The following is a 14,886-nucleotide window of genomic DNA, read 5'->3' on the forward strand; positions in this document are numbered from 1 at the left end:
AACAAACCAGTGTAAGATGACCTATAAATACATTGCTTGTGGTGTGGGAGGCGGGTCGTGGTAGCCTGGTCTAATCCACACGATGGGCTATCGTAAATTCAGTCGCAAAGACGTTATTTTGTGTGAAAATGTCGGCGTTAGTTAGGCTTAGTGTCGGGTGTACGGAAATAATGTAAGCATACATATTATGTGCTGTTATCTGCGAGGCGGGGGGGGATAGTGGAGAGCACTGTTTTGTTGTGGTTGTAAACTAGCAGTAAACACCAAGAGTGGTATTTGCTGCTCTACAAATATGCACAATTTTTGGGCAAAACAGTCAAAGTTTTTGTGCAAGCTTTTATAGATGTAGTCTGTATAATAATATAATCGACCAATAAGTATTTTTAGCTACCAGACACTTAAGTATCCATTATAGACCAGTGATGATTATAACCAATATTGTTATTTTATCGTGTAATTAAAAATTCTGTAGCAGTTCCAATGAATGACAGGTTTTTTTTTCAATAACAGAATAAATACAACGCATTTCAATCTAGTTTTACAAATTGTTTGGTTAAAAAAACATCCAATTTATTTTTAAAACTGGTTTTAGGTTATATTTAAATTTAGTTCACCTCAACAAAAGATTATTGAATATATAATTCTGTATTCATATTTCGAAATATGATTCTCGTTAGAATTTCGAATCGTAGGCGCCATCTTGATTAGCATAACTTTATGATTCTCTTCGTATTTTTTTTTTATATTTATGACGATGGAATTAATGTTATTGAGTATCGGTGACCAATAACGGGTTTTTAGCGTTTTTCGATAACCGCTATCTATCTATCGGTTGAAATGACGTACATTTTTAAATTGGGCAATTCCAAGTTCTTGTTTATTTTAGACGTCTATAATAAAATCTAACAACAAAATTAATTCAAAACAGTTTCTTTTATTATTTCTTTATTGAGGCATAAGTCGTTTTGATCTTCGTTCTGAAGTCGTTTCTAAAAATTCAAATGTGTTTTATTTTTTAAACGTTCTATAAAGATGGGATTTATTTTAAAACTTTCTAAGTCCATAACTGGACGGAAACCGGCGATACCTATAACCCTGAATATTTATGGGATCACTTCGTTGTTCTATTTGTGTTATATACCAGCTTCTAATAATACTAATCCACCGGTTATAAATATCATCAAAGGAGAGAATTGTGCGACCTCCACGAAGTTAGCCATATCATGCGTATGTATGATGAACTGGTGTAAATGATGATTATTGTTCAGTAATTAGCAATAGCAACAAAAAGGTCTACTAATACATATACTGGACCTATGATAATGTTCCTTAATACAATAGTCCTAAAAAATTAGCATGATTTGTATTATCTTCTTTCCCTTTTTCTTTTTCTCAATCTCTCACAAGATTCTCTTTTCGTTTCCAAATTCAGAATTGATCATAAGTACCTACATATAAGTATAGATCAGATTTCAGTTTATAAACTAAAAATCACAGTTTACACACGTACATTAATAGAGAAAAGCTCAACTAGATTCGAGTCTTCATCATCGATGTCGCGCGGCCTACTGTTACTGCACACTAAGTAAGCTCGTTGCTAATTTAATATGTCTAACGATAGTTAGTTATAATAAGAATACAGATTCAAGTTTATTTGTAAGTAACGTTTAAATAAGTTCTTTAAACCATTGACTCAAACCAATGACCTCACGTCCTACAGTATCTCAAACTACAAAGTACACAAGACTTACCTATCTACGTTTTACTACATATGAGATTAAAACTTTCACGATATGATTACGTCAAAAAGTCCGGTAGTACACTGTATACGTGCAGTATCTGAGTGATACTTAAACTGATACAGTAAGTACACATGAAGCTATACAGGACCAGTATAAGCTGACCGTCGAATGTGAAGCAAAATGGTATAAAGCGAGACCAAGATAAACTGGTTTATATAAGCTTGATGTGGCTTGTGTACCTATAATAAGTTTTTATGTGGTAGCCACGTTCCACGTGACTGAGGTTGGCTAATCTTTGTAATAAGTCTCAATAGTCCCCTAACACTGCGCGTGCGCTGCGATAGACAGTCAAAGAGATAGTTATTATGGTTCTTATAATATTATGGTCGGTTGTTTTTGAAACTGTATCTATTGGACGACTGAATAACTACTGGAAGTGTTAGACAAACTTAGCGCTATGGTTTGAAAATTTTTTATGACAATTAATTCATACATTCACGGGTTCGACTCCCGGATCGGGCAAAGTATTACTAGGCTTATTTCGGTTTTCGAAAATCTCTCAGTACGGAGTCTGGAATTGTGCCCAGTATATAGCAATAGTCCTCCTACTCCTACCTAGTTCAGAATCTACTAAAACATTTTGTATACCAAAAAGGCTATGAGCAAAACACAAATTAACGAGATACATTATCGTTTGCAATAATTGGCTATTAACTAAAGCAAGCCTTTCTTCAAACTATATCGCCCCCATATAATCCCCGTGAAATATGTGCGCGGTTCAGAAAGTAATCCCTCAGCGGTACTTAATCCGTTAATCACTGCAAAATTACCATCCCCTTGTATTTACCCTTTAGTAATTAGTTGTTTTATAACTAAGAACGAGTAAAGTATAGCCTAACTACACCTGGGGTGCTAAGTATGACTTGATTCGAATCCCAATACTAGTCTAGCAGGTAAGCTTTTTCAGCTATAGTATGAAAAAAGATCATCTAGAATTTCAGGTTACTTACAAAATATTTATTAGATGTTTACAATTTACCTTTTATGACATAGTTTTTCTCCTAATGCGAGTACATCGGATACATGTCTATTGTCTAGTTAAATCTACAGTTCATAGATATATACTTATACTGCTTACCCAATTTATTACAAGCATCGTGCAACAATAACCATCTACACTTTAGAACGAGCACCTAGCTTCACTGACAGACAGACTTTTCAAAAGTGCCTGAAATAATCGTATTGAAATAGGTACATGCCTTGACTTTGACTTTGACTTTTGCTGTGTATTTCTGAGTTATGGCATTTATATGGTAGGTACCAACAAACTCATGACAATTAGTAGTCCACTCTTAATTACAAACACACGTACAGACAAATGCAATTATTGTTTCAACCAATTATTACTTGGGAGTCAACAAGTTTTTGTTTAATGTCTTGTTTTATTTCACCTTGTGATTAGGTTACATGTGTTTTATACTTTAGTATATATATACAATTAAATAGAATCAAACATAATGAATCAATAGTGACTCCTTTGTGGTTAAATACTAAATTAATGCTCAAAATGAGCTACAACGAAAACTTGGCTTATTTAGTTCAATGCCTTCATTTCTAACACGAAATCATTTTGTTTCCATTAGTGTACCTTTAGAACAATAAGGTAAAAACTCAAACGCTATACTGCGAGGAAGAGTTAGTGAGTAATACGGCCTGTATAACATACATCACAATATCCTTATCAAGAACAACATAGTTCAGTGACAGTACAAGTAACGAAGGCGGGAGCCAAATTAAAAAACAAGCCACAGTAACGGCTGGTTATCACGAGATCCCTTCATAACTCCGCGCACCACCTACTCGCAGTGTAAGGCTGGAGCTACACCCGCGTGCCACACACCACTATCAGCCAACTACACTGTCTACTTACTTAATATTCATAAACACACAAACGATAATTAACAGGTAGGTAACACGTTATCACGAGCCCACCGCTTATCGCACGATCGTGTGCCCCACCCCTTACTTTCACGTCTTTATCTTACAACTTCATCTTTTTTATATTCTATCTAAACTCATTTCCCTAGGGCGGGTTCAATTTACCTCAGAAACTATCCCGAAATAAACCAGCATTAGATTCACGACTTTATTGCCGTAGCAACAAGAGCGCGTGTTACCTGTGCGGCTGTTCCTCGACAGCAAAGCTTGTGGTTACCAGTAAATTACCAATCAGTTGACGTTTCTGAGATCGTAAAAGTAACCGGCGCTTTGAATATCGGCCGTAAAAAGTTGTGGCCGCGTTTAGTCGACTCGTATCGATTTATTTCTATTCGGATATTGTACATCAAACGATTTTTTGACGTTGATTTAGTTTTAAGTAAACACTAAGCGCGAATTGAATTTTACACTATTTTCAGGGCAATAAAGCGGTCCACTGGTGTTTCAATAAAAGTGGATGATATAATTTACCTTGCCGAACCTCTGTGAACGTTTTCATTACGATTTACGGTCCATTTGGAACGCCGTTCATTGGACATAAATTACGCTGAACTGTTTCAAAGGCAAACAATTGCAATCCCTGACACAGTGAAGGGACTGGCATTATCGCCTGACCTAATTTACTTAAACCATTTTCTTTTCCAAGTAAACTTTGTTATTTAAAAAGTCCCACAATTACCCCATTTGTATGGAAATGTCGACAATTCACGTAACACTTAGAGAGCGCGGGGGCGCGGGGGCGCGGCACGACACCACTACATCACGGAGCACTCGTAAATTAACTTTAAGGCCAGGGTTGCAAGTCACATATCACAACGCATCCCCTTACACCATAGACAACACACCTCTACAGAAATAACTCTCGTAAAAATAGCTATAGAGGGTATCCCACGACCTTTAGGACTCAAATGGACTATTTTCGTCAAAGTAATTTTAATTCATTAAAGAAATCTATATTTAGAAGGTCGCTCGCCATTCTAATTTTTAACCCCCGACGCAAAAAGAGGGGTGTTATAAGTTTGACGTGTCTGTCTGTCTGTCTGTCTGTCTGTCTGTCTGTCTGTCTGTCTGTCTGTCTGTCTGTCTGTGGCATCATAACTCCCGAACGGATGCAGTTATTTCAATTTAGTTTTTTTCGTATTAAAGGGGACTTATGTGCGAGTGTTTTTAGACATGTTTGATGAAAATCGGTTGAGCCGTTTTAAAGTTATGGGCGGTGAAAGTAACGTAAGCGGGAGATTAACCGAAGGTCTCCAAATATACTGGGATGGGGTCTCAAATGAAACCGTACTGAAAGAAAATATTGAAAGATATAATTTGTTCGTATTAAGAAAAATAAAAAAAAATAATTAAAAATTAAAAAAAAATAAAAATTAAAAAGAAATTTAAATAAAATTAAATATTTTATAAAATATAAAACGTGCACCAATGTAATCTTTAGCCTACTTATAGACTTGTATCTAACTCAAAACTAGTAATTAATAAGTAAAAAAAAAATCAAAGCGAACGAGCTTGACCTTGAATGTAATCTTTACCTTAACAAGAATTGAAATTATAGTAAGTATATGTAATATACAAAGCCTAACTTCACCTAACCTATTTGTACCTATAAAAAGTATGAAATAAAAAATTTAATTAAAAATTTAAAAAACCCCCGACACAAAAACTTAATTTCCCTTCAAAAAGTAAAAAATAATAAAAGAAACCTAATCTTAAAGTACCTAAGAATATACTAATAATTCTAAAAAAAAAATACGTCGCGTTGGGGGACGGCATGAATACGGACTGCACACCGCCGCTCGCGCCACTATATTTATATTTTCTGCGTTATAGTTAAGTGCTTAAACATCAATTTACTTTAATGTTAACACCAAGCATGTGATACTTATGAAAAAATCGTAGAGAAGTAAGAAATAATTAGGAGCGGTCCCCCAACGCGACGTTTTTTTTTTAGAATTATTAGTATATTCTTAGGTACTTTAAGATTAGGTTTCTTTTATTATTTTTTACTTTTTGAAGGGAAATTAAGTTTTTGTGTCGGGGGTTTTTTAAATTTTTAATAGTCAATGTTGCCAAAACACGTTATGTTCAATCGATAATATCTAATTATACATTATGTCTCTAGTTAATTGAATAATATGAAAACTTCAGTGAATAATTTAGCAACTTTAGTATACTACAATATTTTTAGTAAGCCTGTTATGAATACAGTTATAAACAGACTATAAAACGAACCTTAAATCTAAGCCTAAAATACAGTGAATAATTCTTTAGTTTAGTACAGAAAACTTAGTAAAAATGCTATAAAGACAAAGGCTGGATGTCGTGCGTGGCACGGGCACACGAACGAAATGAAAACGTTACCGCCATGATTTGTTGCCACGGCGGCCCATAAAGAAACATTGCCCGCAATGCCCGCGACACACAACACGCATGTCATACTGCTCGCTTGTTTGTTTGTTTGTTTGTTTGTTTGTTTTACTCATTCTATGGAGGTGTGACTCTGTAGTAATTACTCCAGTATTGCTGGAGTTATATTTTTAAAGTTCATTGCCGACTGTAATGCGTGTGGCCTTCTGTATTTACTAGGGGCGTTTGAAAAGTCCGTGCAAACTGCAAAGTCAGAGAGATAGCACTATTGGCGCGTATCGAGGTTATGCCTAGTTAGTAGCGTCTTTTGGAAGACCACACACCAAGTTTCAGCCAGATCGGTCTAAACTTTGTGTTTGGCATTCGTTTGAATCGAAGAAGTCGAGTGATTTTCAAAAAATGGACGAAAAAGAATTTCTTGTGTTGACTAAACACTTTTTTTTGAAAGACAAAACGCCTCAGGAGGCTAAAGAAAAGATTTGATAAACATTATGGTGACTCTGCACCTTCGATTAGAACAGTTTATAAGTGGTTTCAAAAATTTCGGAGTGGCCATATGGGCACAAATGACGCTGAACGTTCTGGACGCCCTGTTGAGGTTACCGCTTCAGAAATCATTGATAAAATCCATTATGGTGATGGATGACAGAAGAGTGAAGGTGCGTGAGATTGCTAGTGCTGTGGGCATCTCGAATTTGGGTACAAAATATTTTGTCATGTAATTTGGATATGAAAAAGCTATCCGCAAGATGGGTGCCGCGATTGCTCACGCTTAACCAAAAACGTTATCGTGTGAAGTGTTGCAAGGACGGTTTGCATTATGTTCTAGAAGAAACCGCAAAACTTCGTCACTGTAGATGTAACATGGATACATCACTACACTCCTGTGACCAAAGAACAATCTAAACAATGGGTTACCAAGGGGGAATCTGCGCCAAAAGAGTTGAAGAAGATTCCCCTTATTTTCTAGACTTGGCTCCCTCGGACTACTTTTTGTTCCCCAATATGAAGAAATGGCTGGCGGGTAAAAGATTTTATCCAAATGAGGAGGTGATTGCAGAAATAAACGGCTATTTTTCAGACTTGTACAAATCCGTTATTCGGAAGAGATCAACAAACTAGAGCAGCGTTGGACGAAGTGTATAAACCTAAAAGGAGACTATCTAAAAAACTAAAAACGGTTTACCCCAAAAAATTAAGTAGTTTTAATTTTTGCACGGACTTTTCAAACGACCCTCGTAGTTATGAAGTGCATTATTATACCTACTATAACTTCGTTATAATTTCATTATAATAATGTATTTTGACTACTAATTGTAGTACATTTAAGGAGTGTATCTTTCGGTGCCGTGCTGTGGTACACAACCATGGTGCGTACGAGCGTGACTACTGAGCATAATATCCAGATTCGATTCTCTGATACGGTAAAGTTATAATTAGTTATTAGGTACATGGAAATTGTGCCTTATTTTGATAGTAGCCTATGTACGAGGATACGAGGTGATATTATAAATAGAAGGTATAGGTGCTATGATGAGTGTGTCGTGAAACCTCACGATATTCATTCGCATCAACATTTCACAATAATTGTACAACAATCACCTCATTTACTTATCGTTTACTGCATTAAACCGGTTTACCTACAGTACTGCACTACATACATACGGAAACGCATCCATTATAATATAAATAATGTAAAAATAATACATAATTAACATTGAAAGTATTACGTTATAAACGCGCGTTATCGCGCGGCCAGAGGTGAGGAGTCGCGCGTTGTCGCGGGTCAAAGGCCAGCCTTATCAGTGACCCGTGCCGCGTGAGACCGGCAGATTAAAAAATATAAATATTATGGCGATTACTGCAGCAGCCACAAGCCACACTAATTGTTACGGTAACTAATAACGTCGTAAATAACTGGGAGGCTATCGTGGTTCATATTCAGCCTGTAACTCGTTCCCCAGTAGATAGAACCTACTGTAACTAAGTATAAATATAGTGGGCAGTAGCCAAGATAATGACTGCTGATAGCTTCTAAGCCCTTTGTTGTTTGGAATCTATCCCATAGGAGTCTCTTGGAAAGAGTTACTCCTATTCTCTGTTGTCCAAAGCCAAGAGATAAATCGGGTAAATGTCCTGAAGAAGCAGGTAAGTGTAAAGTCCTAATATAACGCAAGATACGCTTCTTAAAAAGTATGACGTGATCTTTTCCAAAGAAACCAAAAATTCCCTCAAAAAGAAAAGGGAAATCAATGAAGTGACCCCGTGAAGCTCTCCCTTATTGATATCTGACACAGATTCCCATTGTTCTAATTCCATTGTCCCGATACATGAAACATTCAATAATTGCCAAACGCGGGGTCATTAAATACCGTGTACCGCCGTTGCCGGTAGCCGTAATGTGATGCGGTGCACTGCAGTCACCCGCCTATTACCGGCCGTAAAAGGGTGATCTTTATGGTTATTGTACCCTATTACCGGCATTGTAGCCTATTAACCGGTATTGATATTGCTTTGATGGCGTTCGATGGGTAAAAATAGGCAGTTATTATTGTTATTGTGAATTTGCGTGTCGGAATAAGAATTATTGAGGTACTTGTCGGTTTGGTGGAGTTTACGCAGTCGGGGCAGGGTCACGAGCTACTCTGTATACAATCACAATGAGCTGTGGACGCGACGCTACAAACAATATAAACAAAACAGACATCCAAAAGAGTATTATGACAGTTCTGTCAATCCCAGCTTCAGTCGATGCATATGTTTGCCGACACCCTGTGTGGGTGGACACGACACACACGACACAGGATGTCCAGTGTGTTGTTAGAAAGTTCCAAGTAAACTGTACACCTCACTCCACTGTTTGCTCCAATGATAATATCCTATACTTTGAACACAAAGAAAAGAATAATTCAACAGCTTGTAAAGCTGGATTCCAACCGCAACAGCTCTTTACAATACGAACTACATAATAAATAAACACTCTTTGAAACATACTCACGAAGTCTTAATATTCAACATTGAATCGATCGATACAACTTGGTACTGAACCTGATGTACCAGCCAATCATTGTATTCGCATCGATATGTAATGACATTCATAAAACAGAGTACAGCGAGACCTGTGTATGACAGTTGAATTATTAAATAGGTACCAACTACAAAACAACAGCATACTACTTAGTATTCCCGGCAGGTTGGCAGCACCGAAGTAATACGGGTTACGACTTGAGGCGATGTGCATTACATTCAGCTGTTTATAAACAAATGGGAGCTATCAACTATTGTTTATAACTAACTGAACTCTAATCTAAGTGGTACAGTCAGTGATCGAGCGAGGTGAACAACAAGCCGCTGCTTGCTTTACTACACAACAACATACACACCTACTCGTATACTTCATTTAACTTGCTCCAAACTTGTAAGATTCGGAGGCTCCATCAGTAATCTCGACCCCGTAAGTCAGTAACAAATAAGAGAAAAGAATTCATCCAACAAAAACATTGGGCATGTCTCAGGAAATTAGTTTATCTTGAAACCCACCCAAAGTTCATCAAACAGGATGTGCGGGAGGAAAACTTGTTAACTAAAGTGTATAATAAGGAGGGAAGTAACTCTCGGGGAGTGACAGCACCTACTCCCTGGCAGTTCTGTGGACTGGGATATTTCGAAATGACTGCGACAGTGGTTAGTAGTAAAGCCATATATTTTGCATCAGGCGACACGACGCAGCCACCTCAACTAGAGCAGGTACTTAACCTAATTGCAAGTACTTGCCAGTGCTAATAAAATCCCAAACCGTCGAAGGTTGTCTATACAAATGGAGGCCCGTTTGAACTGTGCTAGTACTTGCCTGGTGGACTAGCACACAATGCCTTGTTTACGTTCGGCTGAGCCTTGAGCGGACTCGAACCCACTTGCCAGTTGCGCAACTATCGGCGCTGGCTCGCTTTTGCTGCTGTTGCTAGGGGACATAGAGTTGCAACCGAGAGAGTGCACTGCACAGGTGAAGGTTATCTGCCTACACAGGTATTGGGTCTTCTGCATTTATAAAACATATGTTAAAACGTTCTGTAAACGAGACATTCACTTCTTGTAGAATATAGAGTAATCAAAAATATTCGTGACAAAAATTCTGAGACATTTGTTAATTTGCATGCTAATAGCTAGTGTGTAAGAAAAGGAATAAATTTTCCAAACTGAATTAAAGCACTTTTTTTCTGACGTCAACAGATCTCTACCATAAATCATTGGCACTGAGACTAATCTACAGAGCATCATGGAACTTTGCAATCAGTATCTAAGGTACACGACCTACAATGCTACGTGCACAGTGTAGCCTCTGCGCGCTTACTCTGTGCACAGTTCATCGACCCCGCACTCGAGGCCTACCGATACCCAACAAACAACAGCTGAGTTGCACCAACGCACACACTCACACGCCCGCCACACACAGACACACTATCAGTTTGTTTAGAACTGCTCACACACACAATGACATGTTCAGTGTGTATGAGACACACATGCAATAGTTTGTTTAGATGTACAATGTTGAGACATACAGCTTTGTTTTTAAATTAGTATTTGTGGTTGAACATGCAATGTGTGTTAGGTTCATTTCCATACAGACTTCAAAAAGTAAGTAAGGTCCAGATTGAGTGTAACTTCTAGTCTAAAGAGATATAAGGCTGATTTGAAACAGTTTTGTCTAACTCTAGAACAGGTATGCGTAACTGGTGTAAATACAAAGTGAAAATGTGTGTTCTATGATAATCACTACATAGTATAAAACAAAGTCGCTTTTTCTGTCTCTATTTCCCTTTGTATGCTTAAATCTTTAAAACTACGCTACGTATTTGCTCCCACTCTTAAGCTTTGATTCATTTTATCTAGGTATTTGTTATCTTATATGACAAAATAAAAAAATACGTCTCTAATATTTTTTCATTACCTAACTGACGGACTAAATCGATTTTTAATTTTCATACCCAGTCATCATCCCTATTGCAAATGTTTTAAAAGATTTTCTATGTAAATTACAAAAACTTGTTTAAAGTTATGCAAATTCTAGAAGCACTTGTTTTAACCTAGATCTAGATAAAAACTCTATTTAAGTGATCGACAGATCAATTTCAGAAACAAATGCTGAATATTAGTGTTCGTAAAACGAGTTACGTAAAGGATTATTTTCTAGATTTTCTTAATTTCAAGCTTCACTGATAAACCGACAGACGTACCTACGATTTTATTTTAACGTTTCAAAAACGCCAGCATGAGAATTATTGAAATAAACGGTTTTTGATCTCATAAACAAACCAAATTTAAAAAAAATAGGCTCTTTCGTCACTACATAGTATAAAATAAAGTCACTTCTGTCCCTATGTCTCTTTGTATGCTTAAATCTTCAAAACTAAGCAACGGATTTTGATGCGGATTATTAACAGATAGAATGATTCACGAGGAAGGTTTATATGTATAAATACATGCATAATATATCACCATTGCACCTATGTGAAGCTGGGGTGGGTCGCTAGTATTACTTAAATAAACTGCTATCATACATACACCGTACTATTGCAGTAAATATTCTATTTTAATACTAGATTGCTTGATATGTAATCGGACAAGATTATCACCAGGGTAAGCAACCTTCAGGGAGTAACAACTCGTTGCTCATACGATAAGAAATAACTCTATATATAGATATATTCATATATATAACGCTGAGAGTGTCTGTCTGCGTACAAAAAAATCATTTTAGACTTAAATACATTTCTACATGCGCCCTAAATTTTACCTGGTTAAGAGCAATAAGCTTAGCCTATTACATGCTTAACATAAGTGGTTCCTACCTACATCTCCTGTTATACAAACTGCCTTCGATGGTATTTCCAAACCAACATACGAAAATCCCGTATTCCTTCTCAAAAGGTAGGCAACGCACTTGTGACTCCTTTGGTGCTGCGGGTGTCATGTGAGGCGCTGATTGCTTACCATCAGGTGATGCTCCTTGGCCCCCTTTCCCATAAACAAGATAAAACTAATGAAATATGCATGATAAAACAAATATTTTCAAAAAGGAAAACCCGAATGATATATGCAGTATCAACACAAACAGATATAAATATACTCTAACATATAATAGTTACTACTAGGTATATAATAGAAATAGACTAGTTATCTACTAGTTACTGCAGCAAATGTGATAATTGCTAGTATTGCATAGCACTGTATCTATTATACATTATGTGCAGCGAGCGATGTTATCGCGATACGTCTGATGTCATATATAAATAACTTCAAATTATACTTGCATAATGCTTATATACTTGTCATTGCTTGTATATAGACATATTCTGTCATATATCTATGTGTATGCATGTATGTATGTACATATAGGTATTAAGAATTTTCTCGTAGCTTATTGCAAACTTTGTAATTGTACTTTTTGTCTTTATATGTATAATGCTGCCTCATTGGTTGAGTGGTCGTAAGTATGACTGCCGCACAAGGGGTCTTGGGTTCGAAAGTATTACTGGGCTTTTTTCGGTTTTTCGAAAATTTCTCAGTAATAGCACGAGATTGTATTGAGCACTGGCTTGTCATGAAGCCACTGAGCAGTAGGTACGAACCTAGGTACCTCGTGGCATAAACAAAACACAAACGTGTTCCATCGTCCAAAGCCACTGGGTAGATTTGCATAGCGAGTTATAATTGTTAGCACGCGAACTCTCTTCATTATGCTATGCTAATTTGTAGCATTATATTGTTAGACATGACTAGCGAACAAACGCGAATCTGTTTATGTTTTTGTGTTTGTAATTATATGGTGTAATTATGTTGCTTGTTGCTAGGGTTGATGATACTGTACAATTTACATGCGTGTAGGTATTTGTGTTACCACGTTTTATCATACTAGTTGTTTTATACAGTACAGTACAATCATATAATAACATATATCATCTGTAATTTCAACTCATTTTTAACCGTCATCAAAAAAGGAGGTTTTCAGTTTGACCTATATATTCCTATGTATATCCACGATTATCTCGCATTTGGCTGACCCGATTTTGATGCGGTTTTCAGCATAGTACTTTTCAGACTTAGAAGAAGGTTTTAGGTGTTTATTGTGTATTACCTGACTTAAAAAATGGAGGCGGTAAAGAAAAGAGAAGGTGATTCCCTTTTTTAATATTTTTGTTTTTCTATATTTTTAATTACAGTTGGATTAGTGACTTTATGTTCATCGTAATCATCACCATCATATCAGCCACGGATCTTTCACATAGGCCTCCCCAATGACTCCCAGGTTTCCTCCTTCTTGTAAAAAGGCCTGATGTAAACAAGTTGACATATTAACGTTGAAATTAATTATTAAGTAATTGAGGATTTGCATCAAAACCTCAATTAACAATATCGCATAGTAATTGATATCAGTCAATTAGTAGAGACATCACCTTAAACTAAATTAATTATTATAAGTTAATAATAAATAATACCATAATTGTCACATAAATAATGCTGAATTTTCAGCCATTAGCAACAGTTACAGCTATTGTTAGGTTTGCACAATCATCGCGCTTATATATAGGTACATAGGTAGTATATATTATTTGTTCATTGTTATTTACCCGGCATTTATTAATAGGTACAGATTGCACTCCACATGTGCACTGTTTTGTCATTTAAACTGTAAGGACGAGCTAATAAATTCTGGTATATTTATGTACCTAGTCTATTCAATGTAAACACTTTATGTATATACTTGTGAATCATATAACCTCTTTGGTATAAGAATTATAAGTGCGACTATTGAGCAAAATGTCTTAGGTTCCATTTATGTTAAACCTATGTTTTAGAACTTAAACAACAATAGTGTTATCATAACCACAGTAAAGCCTAGCTCTTGTTTGACAAAGAAAACGCGGCCTTGTTCACAAATAAAATAGAAACCAAGAATGTACAAAATAGTATTCATTAACGAAAATCGAACATAATCACGTAATAAACTGTTCTCAAACGACTGTCAGTTCTTATGTCCTCCGAAATTAGGTCGTTTCTCGAGTAAATAACGTTTAGCTTTACCTATTTAAATCACCTACACCGGCTATAACGGGGCACGTTAAAAAGTGTGAGTTTCAAAGAAAAAGGGACGATACTACGGTACGTAGACAAATGTTCATAAATCAAGCAATTAATGTCAGCAACTCTGAAATACTAGCGTCTTGTTAAGCGGACCACTCTCACACCAAACTAGAATCATTTTACTGGGTAACATTAAATCTGGGTAATCATTCCACATCAAAAATGTATAATTACATACCCAACAATTATTACACTGTATTTTTTAATACATACCTATTTTTAGCCAAGAAATAGTCATTAAAACTGTAGTAAAATAGTTTAAAGATTAATTTCAAGGCTCGTTAAAGACTCAACAAAAAATATTCTAGCTCTATAATTTATCTCAAAACACTTCGCCCAAAGAAGTATTTATGATGATTATCATAACTTTGAATTTATAATTACAACATGTATGATTGACATTTACATACAAACTGGATGAATTTTTATGAGCAATGTTAATTTTGTTTTGTACAATGTCATTATTTTAGAATTTAAAATCAAGCTCTAAAATATGACTTTATTTGGTTCGCCCCATTAAATAGGATTGTGGTCTAATTATTCCGAAGTATGTTTTTGATACGAAAATAGATTTTCCGCGTATAAATATTCTGTGAACTTAATCCATGTGATCTTTATTAGCCCCAATTCGTAT

Source organism: Spodoptera frugiperda, chromosome 5 (genome assembly GCF_023101765.2).
Source record: "Spodoptera frugiperda isolate SF20-4 chromosome 5, AGI-APGP_CSIRO_Sfru_2.0, whole genome shotgun sequence".
Classification (NCBI taxonomy): domain Eukaryota; kingdom Metazoa; phylum Arthropoda; class Insecta; order Lepidoptera; family Noctuidae; genus Spodoptera; species Spodoptera frugiperda.